This window comes from Drosophila santomea, chromosome 3R, assembly GCF_016746245.2.
Source record: "Drosophila santomea strain STO CAGO 1482 chromosome 3R, Prin_Dsan_1.1, whole genome shotgun sequence".
In the NCBI taxonomy this organism is placed as follows: Eukaryota; Metazoa; Arthropoda; class Insecta; order Diptera; family Drosophilidae; genus Drosophila; species Drosophila santomea.
Window position 1 is genome coordinate 27,807,344 of NC_053019.2, and position 23,261 is coordinate 27,830,604.

General features: G+C 43.6%; 1 protein-coding gene and 1 long non-coding RNA gene across 2 annotated transcripts in view; one reads left to right on the plus strand and one right to left on the minus strand.

Annotated features, from left to right (window-relative positions):
* LOC120452771 (5-hydroxytryptamine receptor 1) overlaps window positions 1-20,354 on the minus strand; it is a 50,583-nt gene extending 30,229 nt beyond the window's left edge. The window contains exon 1 of the mRNA XM_039637160.1: window positions 19,638-20,354. The gene's annotated coding sequence lies outside the window, so the exon portion shown is untranslated. The remainder of the gene's footprint in view (window positions 1-19,637) is intronic.
* Window positions 4,555-5,003, plus strand: LOC120452774. The gene is made up of 2 exons (XR_005616500.1): window positions 4,555-4,693; window positions 4,775-5,003. It is a non-coding gene; the product is annotated as an uncharacterized LOC120452774 (long non-coding RNA).
* Window positions 20,355-23,261: the final 2,907 nt, after the last annotated feature.

Sequence of the window (23,261 nt, forward strand, 5' to 3'; positions counted from 1 at the left end):
TGTATTTGGTCATAGGATTATTTGTGGCCCAGTAAGGGTATGCGCATTCAGATAGCAGGAAGCAAAAGTTTATGCAGGCTCTTCACTTTTAATCTGCCTTGGACCGAGCAATACACACACGAACCCGGGCAAATACTCGCAAATATGCATATGTGAGCTGTCATTGCCTTAAAGAGGAAGAATCTTGGTATCCGGGATTCCTGGTATTTGTTTCGATTCTGCGTGGGCACCTAATCCTCGCCAGAGAAGCCACATTCGGCTGTGCTGAGACGGGCTGGAAATGGAGCGACACTATACTACACATATACACCGTACACATCAAATCATCAATCACATGCTTTGGTGATTCATTGATAAGCCCTGCCTCTCGAAGCCCTCAAAGGACTCGGCATGCGGTCCTCGTGGCAATCATGTTAATAATGCCGCAAGATGTCGGCCAGCCATTAGCCTTCGCCATTAGGGCCCCCATTCCATTTCCCTTTCCCTTTTGGATGGCAATTAGTTTAAAGAGCTTTAAAGCCAGCGAAATGAAATGCAGAGCATGGGGGACTTTGTTTATTTTGATTTTGGAAATCAATTTTGAATTTGTTGTTTATTTTTGATGTGGTTATCCGGCCAGCAGCCACTGGCGTGTAAACAAATCGAGCGCTTTTTTCGCAGATGCCACGAACAGACAGGCTCTGCTTTTTGCTTTTGGTGTGAAATAAATATAAAAACTGTATAAAAGGCAAATATTCATGTGGCATATACACACGTATACGATATATGGTATGGTGCATACTATATGCGATCATGAAGCTTTAAATGTGTGTGTGTGTGCCTGCGCCATTAGTGTCACAAGTGTAATTGTTTTTTAATCGCATTGATAGCGCCGCGCCAGCAGCAAATTCCACACACGAAATTATTTCGAGTGTGTGCTAAAACCACTTGAAAAACGCCAAGAGCTTTGAAAGTGACCCAAAAAAACAAAAAAACAAAAAACCCGCCAAGAGTGCTCGTGTGCAAGTGGGTGTGCGTTAATGCTCATAAACAAACAAAGACAAAGACAAGGGAAAGTGGGTGTTGCGGGGTCGGAAGTGGAAATGTGAAAATGTGAAAATGTGGAAAGCATTCGACTTAAGCTGTCTACTCACTGCTCACAAAAACTAAACTAAAAATGCTGCACACCGAAATGGCGATAAAAAATTTACATAATGGCTGTAGGAAACATGAAAGCGAATAGTGGCACACGTGCAAATGAGGAGAGCGCATAAGTGACTGGCAAATGGCAAGTGACACTCGGAAAATGGAAAACCCTGCGGAGTAATGCGGCAAATAGAGTGACCAAGGCGGATCGAGTGCGGAGGGGGTACACCTAGATTATAAACAACTAGAAAACTCCATTAGTTATAGATCCTCTGGCAATTATAAGGTGAGTATAAAGCGGTCATTAACTCTAACTCTAACTCTACTCTACATTAACTCTACTCTCTACTCTACTCTTCCTATTGAGATACAAGATTCAGTCATATATGCAAGTACTTTGATTCCAATTAAGTGAAACGCTTCCCTGTGATTTAAGAACCAGTGCCACTGAGACAGCCAAGAAAATCCGTTTGTAATCGAAGTCGCCCCTAATGGCTCCACTTTGCACTGTTCTGCTAATGGTGCCTCCACTTAGTTCCTTGGCTTTTGTGCTCAAGACAGGGACTGTTGCAAATGCATTACATCAGTTTGGCCCCAGGCTCGCATCCCGACTTGTATATCCTTGTACATCCTGTGCACGCATAGAGCCCATGGAGCATATAGAGCAGGTCCTGGGGCCGGATTTTAATAAGCAAAAGGAAGAGGAGATGAGATGAGGAGATGAACACAACGACGACGAGCAGACCATCAGGGCAAAACGTGCCACGAGCACCACAATGTAAGATTTGATAAAAAGCCATAAAAAGCAGAGCTGGCAAAACTTAAGGCCAAGACTATAAAATAATAATGAAGTCAATTTCAATGATGTTGCTGTGGCCAAAACAACAAAGCTTAACTCGATCCGGCCCCTGACCCTGGAAAACATTTCGTTATATTGTTATTATGGCTGCTGCTCTGGACAGCAAAGGGTAAACTGGGCAAAAAAAAATAAAAATAAAAAAATACACCAACAAACCATCAACCAGCCAAGCAGCAAAACAGCAAACAAACAAAACAAAGCCTCACGTCACATCATTTCCTGCAGCGATTTTCGTGTCTTGCCTTTGACGTTCCCTTAAAATTTTCCTCTTTTATGGCAATTAGCTTATGATTTTCATTGTTATGGCCGATACAAACCAGCCACCCCTAGTTCACTCAGTGCTACACGTATGTAATTTATGCGGACAAAAAGTAAACAACTTGTCATTAAATGTGTAATGGACTAGCAGGCAAAAAGGGAGAAGCGTCCGTCGAAAAGTTATACTAAAAGTATTGCCTAAGCTGTCGTTTCCTCAGATTGCTTTTCCGTTTTCCTGGCATTTCAGCTTTCCACTGAATTCAGCAAACTTTTGGCGGGCCCACTTAAAACTTGACCACTTAAAAGTTTCCCCGGAATGCAGAATACCATTTAAAAACCCCCACCAGCCACCTGGTGTTCTGGTGTTTCTGTGTTTCTACTCCACCACTATAACTTGCTATTACTTGCTCCAGTACAGTACATTCCTCTGGAGACAACGAGCTGCCTGTCCATTAACAACTGTCTTGTAGCGCTCAATTACAATAACTAATTCGCAGCTAATCCGGTAGCATGTTTCCGCTCCAAATGGTCACTGTTTTCGCAGGGAAAGTGGAAAATGGGAAACAGGAGTAATAGGTAATGGGTAATGGGGAAATGGGAAAATGGGAAATGGTAAGCACTGCTCTTTTTGCACACCTTTTGGGCCGAAATCAAAACACACTCCTTGAGTGCGTAAGCGTGTTAGTGTCAAGCGGCTTATCTATTATCATTTCGTTGAATTTTCAATGGGCCGGGCGAGAGCAGGGCAATCCTTTGTCTGTCCTTCGTCTGGGGCTTCATTACGCTTGATTTCTTGTGCCCCAACATGCACACAGCCACCCAAGCATTTGACGAGCACACGGCACAACATAGCCCTTTGTTCGTCGTCCTTCGTTGGGAAGGAGCAACTCTTCGGCTTCCTCGTCCTGGCGTTATAATGCCTTGCTCCTGGCCGAAGTCGTATGAGTGCTGCACTGAGGCGAAAATGTTACCAATAACACATTCACAGGCGGCTTTGCATATCATTTGCACAGCACATCAATAAGCGATGGATTTTAAAGCTTACTTTTGGTTACCAATTGATTAAGACCACCTTACAATGACTTTTAAAGGCAGCATTAAATCACAACATTTCCTCTCTGTGCACATAACCAAACAATAAGTCGGAGCAAGGCGTTCCTTCGTCAGTGGACAAGGACGGACATTCGGTCAGCGTGCCGACGACAGGATGTGGTCACAGGATGCGAGCAGTGTGCCCAAGGACTTGGAGCTGCAGTCGAGTGACCAACCCAATGACTGACACCACAGTAAACAGCCAAGGGGCTGAGGGCCAGCAAAGAGGGTCCTAGGTAAACACCCAGTGCTGGCCACATAATGAACTGACTGCCAAGGTGGGTGGCATACCTGTCCCTCTCCCTGTCCTTATTCCTGTTCCTTGCTCAGAGCAGACCCCACCTGTTGATGGAACAGGTCCTTCCCGGCCTGTCGCACAAAAGCGAGCAACACTTTTTGCACATTTACCAAGTTTATGCAATTTACACAAGCCCGTCAACAGTCACACGTCTCGTTGGGTTCCCTGCTCCCGCCTTACCCCGCTTTACCCCGCCTTGCCACGTTTTACCCGCTTTTCCCATTTTAGACCCCTTTAAGCCATTTAAATGCCCTACTTCCCCAGCCATTCTGCGCTGTGCCGCCTTTATGCACACACTGTGCTGACCACAAGCGTTTCGGTCTGAATAATTGACCAACAGCCAACAGACAAAAGCAGCTACAAAAAACCAGCAAAAATATATACGAAAAATGGAGAAAAATGGAAAAAAAAAAATGAAGAAAAACAGCGGGACCGCAGCAAAGTGAAGCCGGACAAGGACTGCAAAAGTGAAACAAATGAATAAACAAAATTTATGAAGCGCAACCACATAGTTAAGCGTTGTCCAGCTCGTGATTTAATGTTGGTCAGCAACGGCAAAAACCCCTTCATATATCACCTTTGAGCATTACAAGGATCCTTAGCATTCGGTAACCAAAACCGCGTGTCCCATCCACACTCATTAAATTTGGCCAGCAAGGTGGAACAACCATTTGGCTAGCACCTTTGCACCACAGAAAACTTTTACCAAAATTCAATATTTGGTATTCGTGTATTTGGTTTCCTTTGACATACATTTAAACTTCCACAGAGAAGAGCAAGTTAAATTTGTAGAGCAAACCTGTGTGAAATAGTTTTACCTGGAGGTGGCACCCTGAAATATTGTATAACAGTCTAGAATATCATCATCAACAGCCATTCGAGTTTGAAAACTTCATTTTTAACTAGGAAAAATAATATTTCAAATACTTTGTTCTGGGAAGTTCCTTCCTGAATTGAACAAACTTCTCCATAGACAACCAAAATACATTAAAGTGATTCCCACACACCCAAGGCAACAAAGATCATGGGAATTTGTCCATCAAGGTGTACAAATACTGGAGGTAAACATATTTCTATCTCATATTGGGCCAGCAAAAGGTCCACTGGCAGGCACGTAACTAATTTATTTATGTATTTCTTAGTCGCCGCATTCACACAAAGGACCCTCGAACTGCCACTTTTTCCATCTCCTGCCCACAGGCACATTAGCCGCAACGGATGTTGGCCTTTTCATGCTCAGTTGGGCACAAAGGAGCGAGGTTTTTGCCTCGAAAGGAGGGACTCTTTCTTTTGGGCAAACAAGTGGCCAGTCCAACTGACCGACCAAACAGAAATGTCAATAAATTCATATGAAGTTATCTCTTCCAGACAGCTTAATGCGTATTTTTATGGCCTAATCTAGAGTCAAATTTTTCTGCCGCTCCTCGCTCGAGTGGATTCCAAATCCCCAAGGGCTCCATAGTCAAATTCACGCACTCACCTCGTTCAATCTGCAATGTATGGAAGGAGAGGGTAAGAAAGATGGGGTTCAATCACTGGGTTATTAGAAAGTGGCAAGCATCGGAGTATCTATGCCAACTATCATCCCACATATGCTCACTGCTCGACTGCTGCTGTCGGCCATTTGATGAACCCAATAAAGGCAAACACGAAGTGCCACTCAGCCCCAAAATGACAGCCGCCCAAATGTTGTATAAAATTGAAGGGCCCGGGGCCTTTCTAGAAGTACGAGTATCTGAGTATCTCATATTGAATCTCGGCGACCCGGGAGCACAGTGCACATAAAAAAGATTAACGCCGTGCTGGAAAACTGGGTCGGAGTGTCCTGTCTGACATGGATTCGAAATCGGAATCGGGATGAGGATGTGGGTGTGGGGATGTGCTTTCTGTGTTTGCCTAGTCACCTGGCTCCACAATGTTTATTCTAGCCCCGAAATAACTTCCATGGCTGCCTCTGCAATTGCATTGCATTTCGGCTGTTGCATTATTTATAGTCTTTCGTGCTTTATTTTTTATGCCCCGGCATACGTGATTTTGCATAAATTCCCCCTCTGCTCCTCTTCACTCCACTTTCAGCTTAGCTTCCGTATTCCTTGCCGTGCTATTCCCCGTACTCTTCCACTCCGGATTTGCATTCGCCGCCGTGCACATGGCATCGCTTGGGCTCCGGATCCGGAGTTCTTTTATTATTTATGCGTCGGCTGCCACAGCAGACAAAAATTGCTCGAATAAATGTACCGAAAGCGAAGGGCGATAATAAATAAATGGGGGCCAATAAAGATTGAGCGATGCTCTCGGCGCATCGCAATTAAATTGCCAACTCTAATCCATTATTACTTTTACGTTTTATCTTTAAATGCTCTTACACCTGGAGTTCTGAGAGATTTCGTGTAATATAAGTCTTTTAAATGCTTTTGCCATGTGGTTTTAAATCATGTTTGTAATTATGAAACCCACACTTGCCTTAAGCAGGTCATCATATGAGATTTCAGAATATTATAGATTTTAAACCAACATATTTGAATGACAGCTCCGATAAAAGGAAGCCTGCCTGAAGGGCTTTGTTCTTTTTAGTGAAAACTTAAAAAAAAGATACATAGGCCCACAAAATATGATATCAACACTCCCTGACAGCCAGCAAATCCTGTTTAAGTTCCCCTTATCTGTGTTTAGATAATACACCCCATTTAAAGAGTTTATCGTTCCTTTAACAATTAATGAATGAATTTGCTGGCCATCAATATTAATAGACCTTCAAGTTTCTTATCGTTGCTCAAATTGAGTTCTTGTACTTTCTAGGGTTAAGATCGCTCCTCTGACCTTTCGGATGCCTGAAATTAGCACGTTAATCAGCGGGGGTTAAGCCGACTAGGCAGGTGTTGTGCCAACATTTGCAGGTGTTGGTCGGCCAAATTGAATAACAAACGCAGCGCCTAAACGCACAGGACATGCCCCCAGGCGAAGTGGGATCCTGGTTGTCGTCCTGCCTGTTTATCGGCGCATAAATACTAAGGCAAATGTACTGTTAACTCGTATATTCCACACAAAGTGTGAATGGAAACAGGTGAGGCGAGCGTGTGTGTGTGCGTGAGTTAGTGAGTTAGTGTATTAGTGTGGTTACAGGACTCCCAGCCACCGCAACCGCTGAAAAGGAGGTCCAACTTAGAGACAGGATGTAAACTAAGGAGAAGACCGCATTACGTAACCGAAAACGCGGCCAAAGTAAAGGTACAAGCGCCGGGTAACTGGAAAACTGGAAAATTGTGTAAATAAACAGTATTAAATTTTCCGCTTGACGGCTAATAGAATGGCGGACGGACACGCAGCCCCAGTTGTTGCCGCCGCGTATCGATTCCCCCACAGAACTCGATTGCTTGAGGGGACGCGACCGGCAGATGATAAAGCTGAACTCTACTCTACTTCTAACTAAATTTACAACAACTTAAGCCATAAAAATTGAAACGATAGCCGTAAAAATAAGGCTACATTGCTGGCGTACACAGCGAAATAAAGCTGAGCTGCATTTTATTTAAAGAAAAGCATTTGCCTTTGTACTTAACTTTTTCATTGCGCATCGTAGCTAAAGAGAGTCTGAAGATATATTTAAGCACTGAATTCCAGATGAATTAGGGATATTTAAAATTTCGAAATGAAACCCATTTTTTCGCTGAATGAAGCCCTGCACTTTTATATATTTCCTTATTCTCCGCTCGCTATCTACGACCCAGCAGGCAGGTCATGAGGTGGGCGTCCTTGGGGGGATGGGGTTGCCAGGGGGCGTGGCACTGCTGATGCTGCGTCTTCGTTGGGCGCCACTTAACGCCACTGACAGCAGGTCTCGTTCCCATTTCCACCCCCCCTGTTTTCGTTCTCATGCAAAAGTTCATTGGGGGCCAGCAGTTTTCTTTTCCTTCGCTTTTCCACCTTGTTTTCCTTCGAGAAGCACGGCATTTTCGGGCTCTGAGCAGACGAAAAACTTTTCTTGTATGTGGCTGGCTGCAAGGACGAGTCGCCAGATGAGGCAAAAATACTCTTTTCACAAGTGACATGTGGAGGTGTTCGGTGCTTCGTCTTAATTTGCCCTATATGCTGGAGAAAAACACAGAACACTCCAGGAGTTCGGGTAGAAGACCATCCATGGTGGCTTAATCGTGTGCAAAATTGAAGCGAAAGAAGTGCTGAGTATATTTTTTAATCATTTCTCAGTGGAAAATCAGCTAGGCCTCCTTTGCAGGCAGCGTTCACTGTAGCCCATAAATTTAAAGCATGCCCATCTTGTCCAATTTTTGCTGCCAGTCCACACACACTCACCCACTCACCCGCACACCCACACACCCACTCCCCCACACACACACACTCACTCACCCACACTTGAACAGCCAGCTCTTCAGACACGCATATGCAAGGACTTAGTTTTAACCCGGGGCCATCAAATCTTGTAGCTGACATTTATGCGAGTCTGAGTTCTATTAACGCACTCCCACCAAGCAGTCTCCGCTTCGCAAGTGTGTGTGTGTGTGCGAGTGTGTGTGTGTGTGCATGTTTCCTTTGCCATTCAGAGTGGGGGGCAGTGTGTGCGTGTTGACATTGATTGCGTGCGTGTGGCTGACAGTTGTCCGTACAAGCTTAATGGCTGTGCGATTTTAATTGAATAATATGCAAGCTCCTGAGCCGAACCCCAATCTCTATTCCCTATATTACCTCTATACCCTATATTCCCCGCTGCTCCCCACCCAAGCACCATGAAATCCATGGAGTCCTTCCTGAATCGCTGCCCCCGCAAACAAACAAAGACGACCCCAACCAGTTGGAGTCATCGGGTGCCCGGTTCCCGATCCCGATCCCTATCCTTGTCCCTGTCCTGTGCATATGACATGGGCCATGTTTGCTTTGGCTCTGACTCAGCTGCCCCCCCTCACCACTCCACTTTGCCCGGCTTTCTTGGCCTCCAGTTGGCCGTGTCCCTGCTGGCCAAGATTTAGTAGCGCCATAATTGTCAATGGGCCATTAGGACGATGTCCTGGTTGTCCTCGCCCCTGCGGTTTTGCCAATCACTCAGCCGTAAGCCTCAGAGATGGCAGCGTGATGGAAATTGTTTTTATGACTTTGGTACACCAGGACTACTTTGATTATTACATCGATATGGCTAATGGATATAGGCGGGTGCCACAAAACCAATTGCTTCGAAATTAAATGCTAAACACCCTAACACAAACTCCTAAGCAAAACTCGAATGATTTCTAGATTTAACTGAAAATAAATTGATAGCACGCATTCTAAGTGCTGTCCTTTTTTTTCCTGTGTAGCATCATAGCTAAGTCCACCTAATTCGAATCACAACTTTTGCTTCGGTCACGCACTCATTCTTGATTCGTCAATGATTATGAAGTTGCCGGGACAGACTGTTTCACATATTTTTATTGACATCGAAGGCAAACAAAGCGGAAGTCATCTCCATCCCCATCTCCATCTCCATCCCCATCCACATCCACATCCTCATCCCTTACCGATTCCATTATTACTGTGCGGATGCGTGAGGGAATTATGCTCGCATGAAAAATCGATAAATTATTGTATTAATGTATACATGGCTCGTCTCGTATTATTATGAATTACTGCCGGACCAGCGACTTCCATTTGACAGGTCATGCGTTAAAGTTGACTTGGCCCTTGCTGGGCCTTTGCAGGCATTCCAATTAAAGCTCGTCCGTCCGCCTCGTGTGCAAATATTTGTGATGTTTGTGTTTCGGGGGCCATAAATTAAATTAGATTTCAATTAAGCGCTGGCCACAATCAAATACCGCACACAATTACTTGCTGCACATTTCCGAACGAAGCTCACTGTCGCAGGCTAAAGGCGGCTGACCCCGATCACAGGCCAGGAAATTAATTCGCTGCAAAGTCCTTGGCACACAGAGCCAAAAAGGAAGAGAGATGCAGAGAGCCGGGAAGAAAAGGGCGATTCACAAAAGACAGATGCAGTTTATGCGACTCCTCACGTTCGAAGGCATAAGCCAGCAGAAATGTCATTCGGATGGCAGCTCAAAATATGCAAAAATAAAATAAGAAAAGCCAGGATGGCCCCACTACCCCCTGCCCCCTCATCCCCACCGACAACGTGAACATGTAGAAAGAAATTGAAAACGGAAGGAAGCACAAAACGAAGAAAACAGGAGCAAAAAACAAACAAGCGCATGACATGCAAAACAGGCAAACAAGCACCGAAGCTCGAGGCTCCGGGGGGGGAAAATGTGGGTGGATTGGGGCAACCCACTGCCCTGGTGGGTGGGAAATGTACCACCCCCCAAACAGGGAACAACTGAAAATGCGCTGATAAGCGAGGCGTGCTCACCGGAAGCAGCAGCAGTGTATGAAGTAAAAAATGTCACCAGAAACTGCGAGAGTTTTTCGAGTTTTAAGAATCTTCAGGCGGAGTAAGCTAGCAATTTATTTGGTTCACCAAATTAGTATTTTTGGACATTTTCAAACTTGAATTAAACCTGGAGTTTGTGCTATAACTTCTTTTTGTGACAAGGATAAAACTTATTCAAGAAGGTCTTAAAAAAGAAATGATTGTTGGTGCAAACTACTTCATTTAACACAGCTACCAAAGTAAAACTTTAAAGGCACAAGACTTTAGATTTTCCCTCTGTGTAAAAAAGAAATAAAAGCAAGTAGAAACAAAAACAAGCAACGTAACAGTGAGTGAGTAAAAGATACCCAGCCCAGACATACGGAAACACCTACTAAAACGCTGAAAGGGGGACTGACAAAAAAATTGAGTAAAGTGCCCATCGTCAAGGCTTATGCCCTCCCCTCGAAAGGGAAATGTGGAAAAGGACCTTGTGAACGGCGACTACTTTCAGTGTGCTTAGCATAACTTAAAGTTTTGAAATATTATCCCAGGATTTGTGCATTCCAAGACGAACGCTACATGTCAATCAAGAGATTTGTTGCGAGAATAGACAGTTATTGCTATTTAAGAAGAATAATACTTAAAGCTGCCAATAATTGGGGAACACTTAAAGAGCTCCACTTTCTACGCACAGAAAATTGAGGCCAGGTAAACCAAATTTGCCAGGTAATTTCATTGTGTGTGCGTTCCATTCAAAAAGCACAAACATCACAAACAGCACCGCCGAGCAATTAGACCCGCATTTTGTATAGGGCATTGCGAGGCGCACGAGGCGCACGCAAAACTGCGCGAATTCCTAAATGGCAGAGGGGCATTCGTGGGGAGACGCAGGACTTTGGGGGAGGTGGCGGGTGTTGCACAATGGGAGGCGGAGGCTCGGAACAAGGACAGCAGCCGCAAGCTAAATGTCGTCGCAAGTGCGAGTGCAACAGACCTCGGTGGAGCAGCAAGTCTTTGGGCCAGGTGTCCTCCCTGTCCCCGTAGTTTTTCTGCCAGCAGTTTTTAGGAACCCAGCTCGGCACGCGCCAATTGATGCGTTGAATGCTCATAACGAGCTGTGCTGCACTGAGGAAAATCTTCATAGGTCTTTATGGCCTAGACAAGGGCTCTATTTTGACCTAGATAAATGGGGAATTTTTCGGATTTTTTCCGAGTGCATCAGGTGAATGGTGCCCCTCGGCAAGTTGGCATGTTGCGCGGGTGCCGCTGAAACAATGCTGAAAATCAATAAAAGCCATTAAAATGCAGCCAAGGCTGGTGGCGCCAAGGAATGTGAAGTTCAAGCTGCAAGGTTGAGGAGGGATCCACACTTTCTGGTTGCGTGATTGGAGTTACCCATGGAGTTGTGGCCCCATTTATAAATAGCATCCAATGGCATAATTGGCGACGCCGCGGTTTGGCTGCCAAATCGATGCCAGCAACAGCAGCAGGCAAGGTCGTGGTAAAAATGGTACACAAAAAATGGTAAAAAGTGGTGTTGAAAATTTAGGACAGAAAACACATTAAATTTATGGCATGGAGCTTGTCGAGCTGCATGAATTATGTGCAAGGAAACCTGACGACGCACACGAATGCAAATCGGAAACTAAATTCGCCGAGAGATTTATGTGACACGTACACAACGCGGCTGGGAAAAAGCCACAGAAGCCAGCGAGGATTTTGCCGAAAAAGTTGAAATGAAAATTACAAAAAATTTAAAATTAAATCTGCAATAAATGGAAAGTTTTACCACTTCCGGAGGGCGAGCGGTGCAAACTTATCACACCCACTTCCTGTGCAATATGTATAGAATATTGTACATTTACACAGCCAAAAGTGCTATTCCTGTTTGCAAATTCAGAGCCCAGGCACTCCGGCACATTCGCACTGACCACAAAATGCATTCGATTAATAAATAAAGCCAATTTGCATACCCAAAAGCCAGGATATGTGCCAAAGCTCCCCGTATCCCTATCTCTGGGCCACGAGGCCCATCAATCATGCAGAATGTTTTGGCCATTTCACATGCATCGGCCACACCCGGATACACTCTAATATGCATAGACAATTTTCAGATACAACCATACAGTATACCTTTATCTCTCTATCTCTGCCAGTCGAATGCGACTCTTGTCACGGAATCGGGGGATATTTTTATTGAGCCGGCGCTTAAATTAATTGAAGAAATAAATATCGCGTATTTGGGCCAAACTGTGCATAAAGATTATGTTCGATTGATAAGCTGGGCGGGCAAAAACCCAGCTTTTTAACTGCAAGATACCACAGAGCAAAATTTGTGTGCTTTTTAGCCCTGTTTCATTTGCTTTTGTAAATAAATAGGATCGGGTATATGAACTCATTGCCAAGCTTGTTAAACCGACCAAATGCACGAGACCTTTTCACGACTGCAAGCAACAAATGGCTGTGGAAAATGATGTGGGAAATTGGAAAACGCTACGCGAATGTAAACAGTTGGTTATGGCCAAATAATGGCAACAATATCGGTGTTTTATGAGCGCGAATAAATATTTTCGCACTTCGTATTTATGCGATTTAACCATTTAATGATTGAACGGGTTAATCGCTTTCCAACCAGCGCTTGTAAACAATGCCCCGGGTTCGAAAGTTTTCCACATCAACGCCGAGAGGCAATAGTGTGTGAATAAATCATTCTTCGTCTGCCATAAATAGTCAACCAATTTCAATTATCGCCGGCATCGAATACGCGTATGTATAAATAGTTATTCATTTATATTTAGCATTGTGTCGTTGACTTTTATCCAAAAACCCGTTGGCAACGAAAAACGAATTGCACGCCGCTTTCATTGTTCGCTACTCCTGATATAAAGCATACGCCGTGTTGGTTTGCAACCGATAAATAAGTAATTAAAGCGCCCAAATAAATAATTACGCTGAAATTAGTGCTGGCAGTGGGCGTTGTCTGCATACCGAAACCAGCAGCCAGCCTGCAATATCATCCCCATTAACCCTCATTCCATTCGAAAGGCAGCATCAAAAGCGAAAACAAATATATTGCCCAGTTTCATCGGGGAAACAGATTGGCTGATAGATACCCTTGAAAAAAGTACAATTTAATTGCAACTGTATAGTGTGGCATTTTACCCAAATAAATCAGTGGAATATCAAAACGAAATTCGGCTGATTATTTAATATTTTGATTCAAATATTGAATTTCTCTAGCTTAGTCAGCTTTGCCTTCAGTGTTTGTGGTCAGCATTAGAAGCAGCAATCTATGGGTACCAGCATTAAAAGCACACAAGCAAATTTAGCGGCTAAGGCCAAACAAATCACGAAACCATTAATTTTTATTAACAAAATCTCGACTGAGCAGTTGCGAAAGTCAAGAGCTAAGCGCCAAGATATGTCCAGTGGAAAAAAGAAGCACATGAAGAGCTTTTGATAGGAAAAAGAAGTCAAACGCAAGCGAAGACTGCGAAACACAAAAGGAAAAATGTGAGCTTATCAGTAACGTAATTAAGCAGCGATAAAGTGCCGCCACGCCCCTGCCGCCCCTTTTCCCCCATTTCTGTACTGTTATTTTTTTTTTGTTTTGGTTTTTTTGGGAATGATGAGTGGGACGCGCGATAAGCACGGGCCTTCTTTTTTCTCTGTTTAGCCTCAATGAGCATAGTTTATATCAATTTAGATTTGAATTTAATTTATTTACACAGCAATGTGTGAGCGGGGGTGTTTATTTTCGGCTGGACGGTCAGCGGCGATAGAAGCGTTAGTCACCATCACCATCACCATTACCATCGCATGATGACCAAGAGGTGCACTTCCATGTATACTTTTATACAAGCAATTATCAGAATGGCCGAAGAATTTATACACTACAGTTTAAGAATGTTACCTAGCTTTATTTCCTACAGTGTGCAAATCAGCGGAGACTTGAATGACTTAACTCTTATTACAGCTTGCACTTAATACAGCAGTTATGACCCAGTTTCCTAGCGATGTCGAAGATAAAAGAAATCTAGAGATAAAATACCCAAGTTTGCAGAGAAAGCATTTAAAAACTGTTATGAGTTTTGCTAGTTTACAAATTGCGAAGAAGTGACTTTAAAACTCAATTATACCCTCTTCTTTGATGAAAACCTCAGCGAGAGTCTAGAAGCCACTACCATGGATATCTGCTGATCTGAGCGATAGAAACAGAATGCAGCCTGAGCCCGTTATTAATTAGCTGAGCCAATTAGTTTGGCGTTGCATTAGCGCGGATTACGCATACGCCCAGTGCGCCAAGCGAAATGGAACTGCGCTTAATCGCATTGTTTTGGGCTATCTCGCAGCTGGCACTCGCAGCTCGCATTCCCATCGCAGATATTACTACTGCTGCTGGCATTGCCATTTTCCCGGAACACGACTGCACTTTCCTCATCTCCACCCGGTGATTGGGGCATAGCCATAACGAGAGCTGCTCGGCAATGTGTGTGTGTGCACAAGTGGTCAGAGTTGGAAGAGCAAAGCTTCTAATTGCCAGCCGCACTTGATTACCTTCTTGTTTACTGGCCAGAGTTGGCAGTTTGCAGTTTATAATATTATTAAACAATATAAGAGCGGGTAAACAGCAGTTGCTGCACAGTGTGGAGTACACGCGGAGAAACGCTGTGAAATCAAGATCAGATGTTAATGAAATATCTAATGAGCTGGATGTGGAATTCAAATATGTTTCATTTGATCTGAAAGTGTACCTAAGTATTTAAATGTTACTGCCAGAAAAAGAATATAACTTTAAGCTTATACTTAATATGTTTACCTACAATTGTTCAGACACGTGGGACTTTGCATGTGGCGCTTTAATTCGCCGTGCAGCCACTAATTGCATGCCAAGTCGATTACAATTCAATTAGCACACGCTGCGAACTCTTTGCAATTGTCTGTTCTCTGGCTAATACACAAACAGGTTGTACAAGATGTCTACAATTACGTGTTCTGGCAGAACGGAACAGAACGCCAACGCAATCGCAATCGCCTGGCTTGTATGCAATTAGCCATCAAAAGCGTAGCGGGCCAACACTCGCGGCTGTCTTGCCAGACATTTGGCTGTGATTAATGGGTATGTGGGGCATGCCCCCAGTCCTGATTGGCCGCCCATAATGCACCCTCGAGACTGGAGAACAAGGATCCACTCGAAGGACTCGAGGGCCTGCACTTAGCAGGAACATGTTTTCGACTCTCGGTCCTATGTCCTTCGTCCTTCGTCCTGTGCTCTCCGCCTAATGCCTAATCAAAACATAAGCATTCCGGCCCAGAAAGGTGGTCTGCAATCTAATTAATGAAAAGGCAAAACACTTGAGAATCCATTTCGGCCGGAGGGCGCTGCCCTGATTTATGCTGAATGAGTTCAAGTGCCTACAATTTGGCTAATAAAAGACAATGTGTATGTCAGTTTGAGTTTATGAAGCAAACATTTAACTATAAACAGAAATACAAGACTTGTATTATTTATATCATTTAATTATAAGCCAGTCAACTAGTCAGTGTTTAACAACTTGCTAATCATGACCTCCACTCACGTGTCCGTTTCTAATCAATTTGTATATCCGCCAAAGGTCGCTTTCATGGCTTTAATTACTGGTGATTAATCATAATTGAAAAAAGAGGCGTGCAGACAGCGCTTCTGTTTCAGTTTCACTTGCTGTTGCTTTTGCCTTTGCTGTTGGCAAGGCCAAAGTTCTCTGTTTCAGACCGCTGCGTATGCCGATTTTCCGGGAAAACTTTCCAAAAGCTGACTGGGCAGGGAAAATCGCAAGTCTGCCAACGGCAGGCCGCAGATGATCCACTTGATTGGAGGCAGTCAAGGCAGTCGAGGCAGCGATGAGCTGCGGGCTTAAATTCGCAATTATGTCGTTTTAATAAACAGGGACCAACGAGCCGTAATTGCCCAGATGCCGTAGAGAATCCCAGAATCCGGCGAGGAACTCCGGCTGAAGACGGACCGTAACCGTACCGTAACCAGAAGCTGTAACCGAGACCCTGTGGGAAACTCAAGGGGAAGCGATTGAGCCGGCCCATCAATAATGTGCGTGACACAATGTTGCCAAAGGCCCACGCTGCGTATACGCAATGCGGCAGGAGATGGATGGCAGGATCAAATGGTATTTCCCAGCATGTTAAGTGGATTGTTTACGTCTCCCAGTGCCAGTGTGTGTGTGTGGGTGTGCCTACTATGTATATGTACCTATATATACATGTAGGTGCCAAGGCGGGGAACAAAACTTAATTGCAGGCATTAATTACGCCCGAAATTAAGATACATTGTGCACTGGAGTTAATGCTGCTTATTATTACCCCAACCAGAGCGTTGCAATTTGAATTAATTTTTTTTGCATTTATGCGGCTTAATTAGTTTTTCATAAATCGCACAACCATCGATTATGTGTCAGTAGTGCATTATGTAGGAGGCGGTCGATAGGCTGCCTCGGATTCGTACTGTCCAGCCAAATAAAGTCAGTAATTAATCTCCTTTCAACTGACCGCAGGCTGGGCAACCAAAGTTGATTTTAATGAAATTATTCCCAACTGACGCACTGACCTGAAACCCATTTCCACTCCCATTTCCATTTCCATTTCCATTCCCTCGCCCAATTTTCACTCCAATCCCGATCTCAGCTGGCGGCATTTTGAATACATTAATGCTTGCGAATTGCACGAAGCTAATTACGTTTTTAATTATTTTACGGCTTAAGGCTAACGAATGCGTTGCTGCGTTTTAATTTTAACGCAAACATCTGCATTGCAATAAATAGGTTAAGGGCTTTCCATGAAAGCCAGTGATTAAGCACAAATGAGATGGGAAACATAATTCGATAGACGGTTAAACAGATAAGCGGCTAAAGGCTAAAGGATTAAATAAAACAGGAAACTATTTCAGCTGCCAATTTAAATCAATCTTGGTTTTTTGGGCATTTAACCCAAAGGGCTCTCATATTCGAATCCAAAATTACGATATTGTCTAGCTCACTTACATAGGTTGATTATAGTTTTTAGTGCATATTGAAATCAAAATGGCTTACTTCTGCATGGGAAGACTGCAGTATTTGCCAACTCAGGCTCAGGCTCCTCAATTATTGTGCCGTATTATTTATTTATGCAATTTTCCGAATACAAACTGTTGCTTTATTGCAGCTCGCTCATCTGGCAAATAAATGCAATTTGATGAATCAAAGGATCCGACTCTCCAGTTCTCCATTTCTCCAGTGCTCCAGAGAGAGCGGGGAAAACGAGGGGGGAAATTGAATTCTCATTGTGTGGCAAGGCCCGGGGCTTTGTGAAATTGACTTTCAAGTTGAGATTTCGCTTGGGTGAGTCTAGCATCATAAATCAACAGGGGCTAAATTGGGACGGAAGGTGGATAATCAGGAAAAGGCTCTTTTCACCCCGGCCCCGTTTTAAATTTGACTTATCACGGGCTGCAAATCCTTGAGATTTCTCATTAGCCGTGCCAACTAATTAACATAAGTAATTTGCTTAATGGCCACTCAAAGGCGCTCGCATTCCCTATGAACTCCCCAAACTTTCGGTAAAAAATACCTGGCAGCTATTTTCGTTTGGACGGGGCTACAGAATAGAAAGAATAGAAGAAGAGGGCAAACAAATAGAATAGAACAAACAAACCGGGAAGCCGAAGACAAACAAAAAAACACATGCAACTGAGAAATCCCGGGCTTACATGATGGATTTCCCAATGGCTGGCATGAACTAATATTTTGTAAATAAAAAGCAAGCTTTCCGGGCGTTCCGTCTTCTTTTCGCTGCTTTATTTGGTTCTTGCGACTGATAGCGTTTTGGGGACGGAAATTAAATTTGGCCACGTTAATTGCCTCGATTAGAACTTTTCGGCCATTACGATAAGCGTGGCCAGCAGCAGGTTCGCAGACAATGGGAGAATGACCGCGTTTTTGGCCAACGAATGATGAGCTTCACTCTGATTAATGATTAACTTCAAATAATTAAAAGCTTATTAACAATATCTCCAAGGTGCACGAGGACCACGCGGCGTATGCGCAATATTGACTAGCCCGCGGAGCAGAAAACACTGACGCAATGGGGCAAAACAATAGTTTACTTTATATTTCCGCCAAGCCCGCTGGCACTTTGAGCGCCATTGTTGTGGCTTGTCGCCTTTGATTTGAGCGTTCCGTTTGCTTTGTAGCTTACGCCAGCCACCACGGCGTATGAGCAACATTCAGCGCAGACAATGCAGCGTGAATGCAGGAGGACTGTCGACCGTATTACGCATACGCCCCATTGTGCTGGCCATTCTTTCTCGAGTCTCAATTCACAATGAATTGAAGATGAAAGAAGAGCTGAAGGGAGTCGCGTCGGTTGCAAAACTGTGTCACTCCTTCACATCTTTCCCTAAATGCCAAATGCTTTAAGCAAACGGAAAAACACGTGTGGCTATATGGCTATATGGCTATGTGGCCATGTGGCCGTGACTCACTTTAAGTGACGGCGGCTGTAATTAGTGTAAGTGCCGCCCGAATTGTCCCAACATCTTTTGGCAGCACTCTCGTTCCACTTTTCATGTTCAAGGATGCGCGCAGCAGTTGTTGCAGTTGCAAAGAAATCATTTTGAGCAAGCGCCAGTGCTGGTCGCAACTGAAAGATACCCATTCTGCCTGCTTTTATTCTCTGAGGTTGAAAAAAAATGTATATAAAATTTTCAATGTTTACAAAGTGATTTGGCCTTAAAATAGACTAAGACCACAATTTAAAGGTGGGTTGATAACATTAAATAGGCGATCAAAGTAGTCTCAGTTTCTTAATAGTAACTTTAATATTATTTATGGTGGTGTAGTAAGATGTAACCTATTCCATAGCAAAAACCAGACAATAAGTTAATATACAAAAAAAGTTATTATCTTCAGATCGATATACGTTTTTGCTGGGCACTCGAATTGTTCTCAAGAACTTGAGATGCTAAGATGCTGAGTTTTATTTGGTTTCGGGCAATTAAGCTTGTTGTTTTGCAGTTAAGTGTAAATTTATACACCAAGCCGCACCCGCACCTGTACGCTGGGTGCACACCTGTGCGGAGGTAATTTGGCAACTTTCGAGATAAAAGTGCTGCATATTCCCGGAGGCGCTGGGAAATCGACAGCATCTGCGGCAAGATACAGGCACATGCCTTCGAATACAGCCGTAACCTAACTGAATTATCAAATCAAGCGGTTTGTGACTTTGTAATTTGATTAGTTACGCCCCTACCCTTCCACCCCCGCCCACCTACTGCTGAAGTGTTTGTGCATATCAGTCGCCGCTTTTCACTTCGAGGGCCCTCAAAAGGGCGTTGCGAAAGTAGTATCTAAATGAGTTAGCCGCGAAAGTTACTACACTAATTTATTTCCCCTTGGTCTAGGTCAATCATCTAAAGTCATCTAAAATAGTCTAAAATGCCCCACACCAAGACGAGGTGGATAATCCAATTAATGTTTGCCTGACATAAATCTATATTTAAATCCCCGACGAACACGGGGCGATAACAAGATCGTCCGGAGATTGGTGTAAAGGTGCCAAAAGTGGCAGGTATATTCAAAGGGGGGGGGCACACAAATCCAGAACAATATTGACCAGAGACTTACACTGGGTCAACGACTGACGACACTCTCACTTTTCGCTGTGAATCGGAGCAGATCGGCTTTCTTCTCGAAGTCGTTTGCATAAATTGCGTGTGCCTCCAAAAGTCGTCGAACAGGTGGCAAGTGTCGCAGAGAATTACTTTAATAATAGCACTGGCGTTGGAAAATATGGAAAGTATCCGAGATGGAACTGCACAAGTTTCCAATTGTCCAAAATATATTCTTTGTTTCGACGTTGACTTTCGGCCTATTTACTCTTGAGCACTTTTTCCATTCATGCTTATGTAGACGTCGACACATGCGAATGCTGGTCGCAATTTATATTTATTTTTGTTTTGCACACACTAATAGCATTGGATTTTTCATCGATTTCAAGTAGCACGAATATCATTTTATTTTGGCGTATTTTTGTGGGTATTTTCATTTGAGTAATTCCTGCAAATATTTTCACTATTTATTTATTTTGATTTTTCTTAGTGGTTTCAATTATTTTCCAGCAATTTCAAATTTCTGTGCTCGCCATTTCCATTTGAATAATTCCTGCTATCTGCTTCTGTATATTCACTCGTATTTATTTATTCAGATCTCTGACGATTTTCAATTATTCGAATCGAATATCTCCGAATTCCTCGGGAGGCTGTCAGGAATTCAGGAGCCGAATCGCGTACAAACTGCGGAGCCCGACGATTGATTCCAAGACCCGTCCGTCCGCCTTTTCGGTAAAAGTTGAACTGCAAACGCGACCGCCTACCGCCGACCGCCGACCTCCGAGCAGCGAGCAGCGAGCAGCGATTGCCGAGCGGTACAGAGAGAGCCTCGCCTCGTACCTGTGCGGCCTTAACAGCGTATCGGCATACGGCATACGGCATACGGCATACCCGATATACCGTTTTCTCGTTTTCCACATATCCACATTCACATCCACATGCACACGCCTTAACAGCACTCGCTCTCTCTCTGCTGGCACCCACACAGCTGCGCGCTGTTATCAGTGGCCATTACAGCCTTTATCACTGTGTCAGTGGGTCTGCGCTCGCCCACTCTCTCTCCCATTTTGCAGGGCGGGGAAACGCAGCAGGAGAGCGACAGCGAGCGAGCCAAAGAGAGCTCTGTTAACAGCAGAGGAAGAAAACCTCAGGCAGAAGCGCCTTAAATCGCATGCGAGAAACTGCCGTCGCAGCAGAACATTTGAAAACGAAACACTCGCTGGCGGGGAAAATCAAGAAAGGCACCTGCAAGCCAAATATTTGCCATAGCTCTAGTAATGTTTAAATATTTGCCCTATCAAACTGGCGGCTTGCATGCTGTTTGCTAAAAATTTACATTTATAGACGTGTAATTAACTCACTTCGTTCAGACGCCCGTTTCTCAGCCAGCTAAGCACTTCCAAGATACATATAGTAACTTGCTGTTGGCGTATTTATATCTTACAGATACTTCAGATAGTATTCAGAGGGGAAAAGTGTTTGTTTGCAAAATAGAAACACATAGGCGAGTGAATAGATAAAGAGGAGTGGGCCACCTTTTTGTTTAAATAAATGATGGGTAAAATTAGCTGAATTCTGGAAAAAGGGATGCGCTGGGCTAATAAATAGGAAATAGATTTTATGAATTATTCATTGACAAATAATGCGTTGCAACCGACTGAATAATGGTTAAATATTAGCTTTCCATCTCGTTTGCCAAATGCAATTTTATTGAATAATCAAGTGTATAACAAAGTGTATGCTTTTCATATCGCTCATGGCGAAATCTTGTTTTCGCAGAATTGTCTTGACTTTTCTGAAATTCTGTTTTACTCTTTATCAAATGAAGTGACCTGTTGTGGAAATGTAAGTTCCGATAATTCAAAAATGGCGCCCAAGCTGAAATGTTACTGAATTCAGCCAGGGGAAATCTGCAAAAGTAGAGCAGGAAAATCGCGTTTAGTTAACAGCGTGGCTTGCTTGAAATGTCCCTGCAAACTGTTAAAAGAAAATGCAGATGCTGCCCAGAATTTTTCCGAACTCCTGAACTACAGCTGCCCAAATCGAAACTGATTTCAAGTGCAGCTATACAATTCAATAACACGGGATCGGGAAAATTCGGAAATGTTCCACTCGAGCAATCATCATAAGAGAAAACCCGAGTATGTTTATGACCACGATAATCATCAGTAATCAAAACAAAATAAATTAAAGCTTTATAAGCTAACATTAGCTGTCGGGGCAGCCAGAGAACATAAATCGAGGCGAAAGCCCCCGGCAAACCGAAATAAAATGGCAAAAATTATTATTATCTAAACAAAAGGGGGGAGCTCATATGCCATCGCTCAAAAGCACTTTGCCACCGAGATTGCGAGTGGGTCAAGGGGTGACAAGGGGGGACAAGGTGGCCAAGGGGGCGCCAGCAGCCCTTGTTTCCAGCGCTGCGCACTCTTGTTTTCGGGTTCAAATTGAAAAACATGAAAAGAAATATTTCCAATCAATTGGCAAAGAGAAACGAATAAAAATTCACACACAGAACAGACAAAAAACCCAGGCACACACACGGGAGGAGGCAACAAGAAAAATGTTGTTCATTCATTAAATACAAAAATTCATTAAACAGACGAGCGATCAGAAATATTACTGCTGCAGTCCATTCCACACCAAAGTGGCCTGGGGTCTGACCTGACCGGTGGAAAACGGGGAAAATGGGGAAAATGGGGAAAAAGGGAAAAAATAAAAATAGTTGTTTACTTTCGCAGCAGAAGCAGCGACAACAACAAAAGGCAAAAACACAGGGGTAACAAGCACTCACAGTGCGATAAAATATGTTTTTTTAATGCAGGTTCGTGTTCAATAAAAGTGCCACAAATCCAAATAGAAGCTGCTGCAGAACCAAAACGTTCATCCAGGTTCGAGCATTTGATACCTTTTCGGTGCAGATTCAGGCACTCTCACGGAAGTTCGTCCTGAAAAGGATATACCCTTTTCTGCTCGGGCCCCAAAGGACCATTGAAAGGCGGCAAAGTGAATCATGCAAATGAATGAAAGTTGTTCGGACAGCAGTCGAATTGAAAAACTGTTTGATTTGAAAAAAATTATAGCTCATATATGTGTACACGAGGGTAATAACTCTGCATTAATATAGTACTCTACACTGAACACAGAGAACAAAAATATTTCACAAATATATTTAATTTTAAATGTGTATGCCTTTAAAGCGACATTAGAAGATTGGCTTTGAAGAGTATGAATTCTTGAAACACTCTTATTGATGGCATTAACTTATGACTTGTACTGAAACATATTTCTAATGAAATCGCATTAAAGTGCTAGAAAGCATACCTAAAATCTGCACCGCTGGCCTTTGCATATCATTGACCCCTTCAGCAGGAGAAAGGCAAGAAACCGACTCGGCAATGGTGAAGTGAATTTATTGTTCAGCTAATAGATGATGACTGCTATATACTCGCAATCGGAGAGCCCTAGGAAAAGTGTCGAGTAATTTGTGGAAATGGTCAAGGCGAAGTGTATGAATGTATGAGCAGAGTGGGCAACTGGCCATTTCCCGTGGCTGACCGCATTTATCACTCCTGACTTAGATTTTTTTTGTTGAACGAGTTGATAATGCCACGTCAATCGTCTAAGTTACTGGCGATGT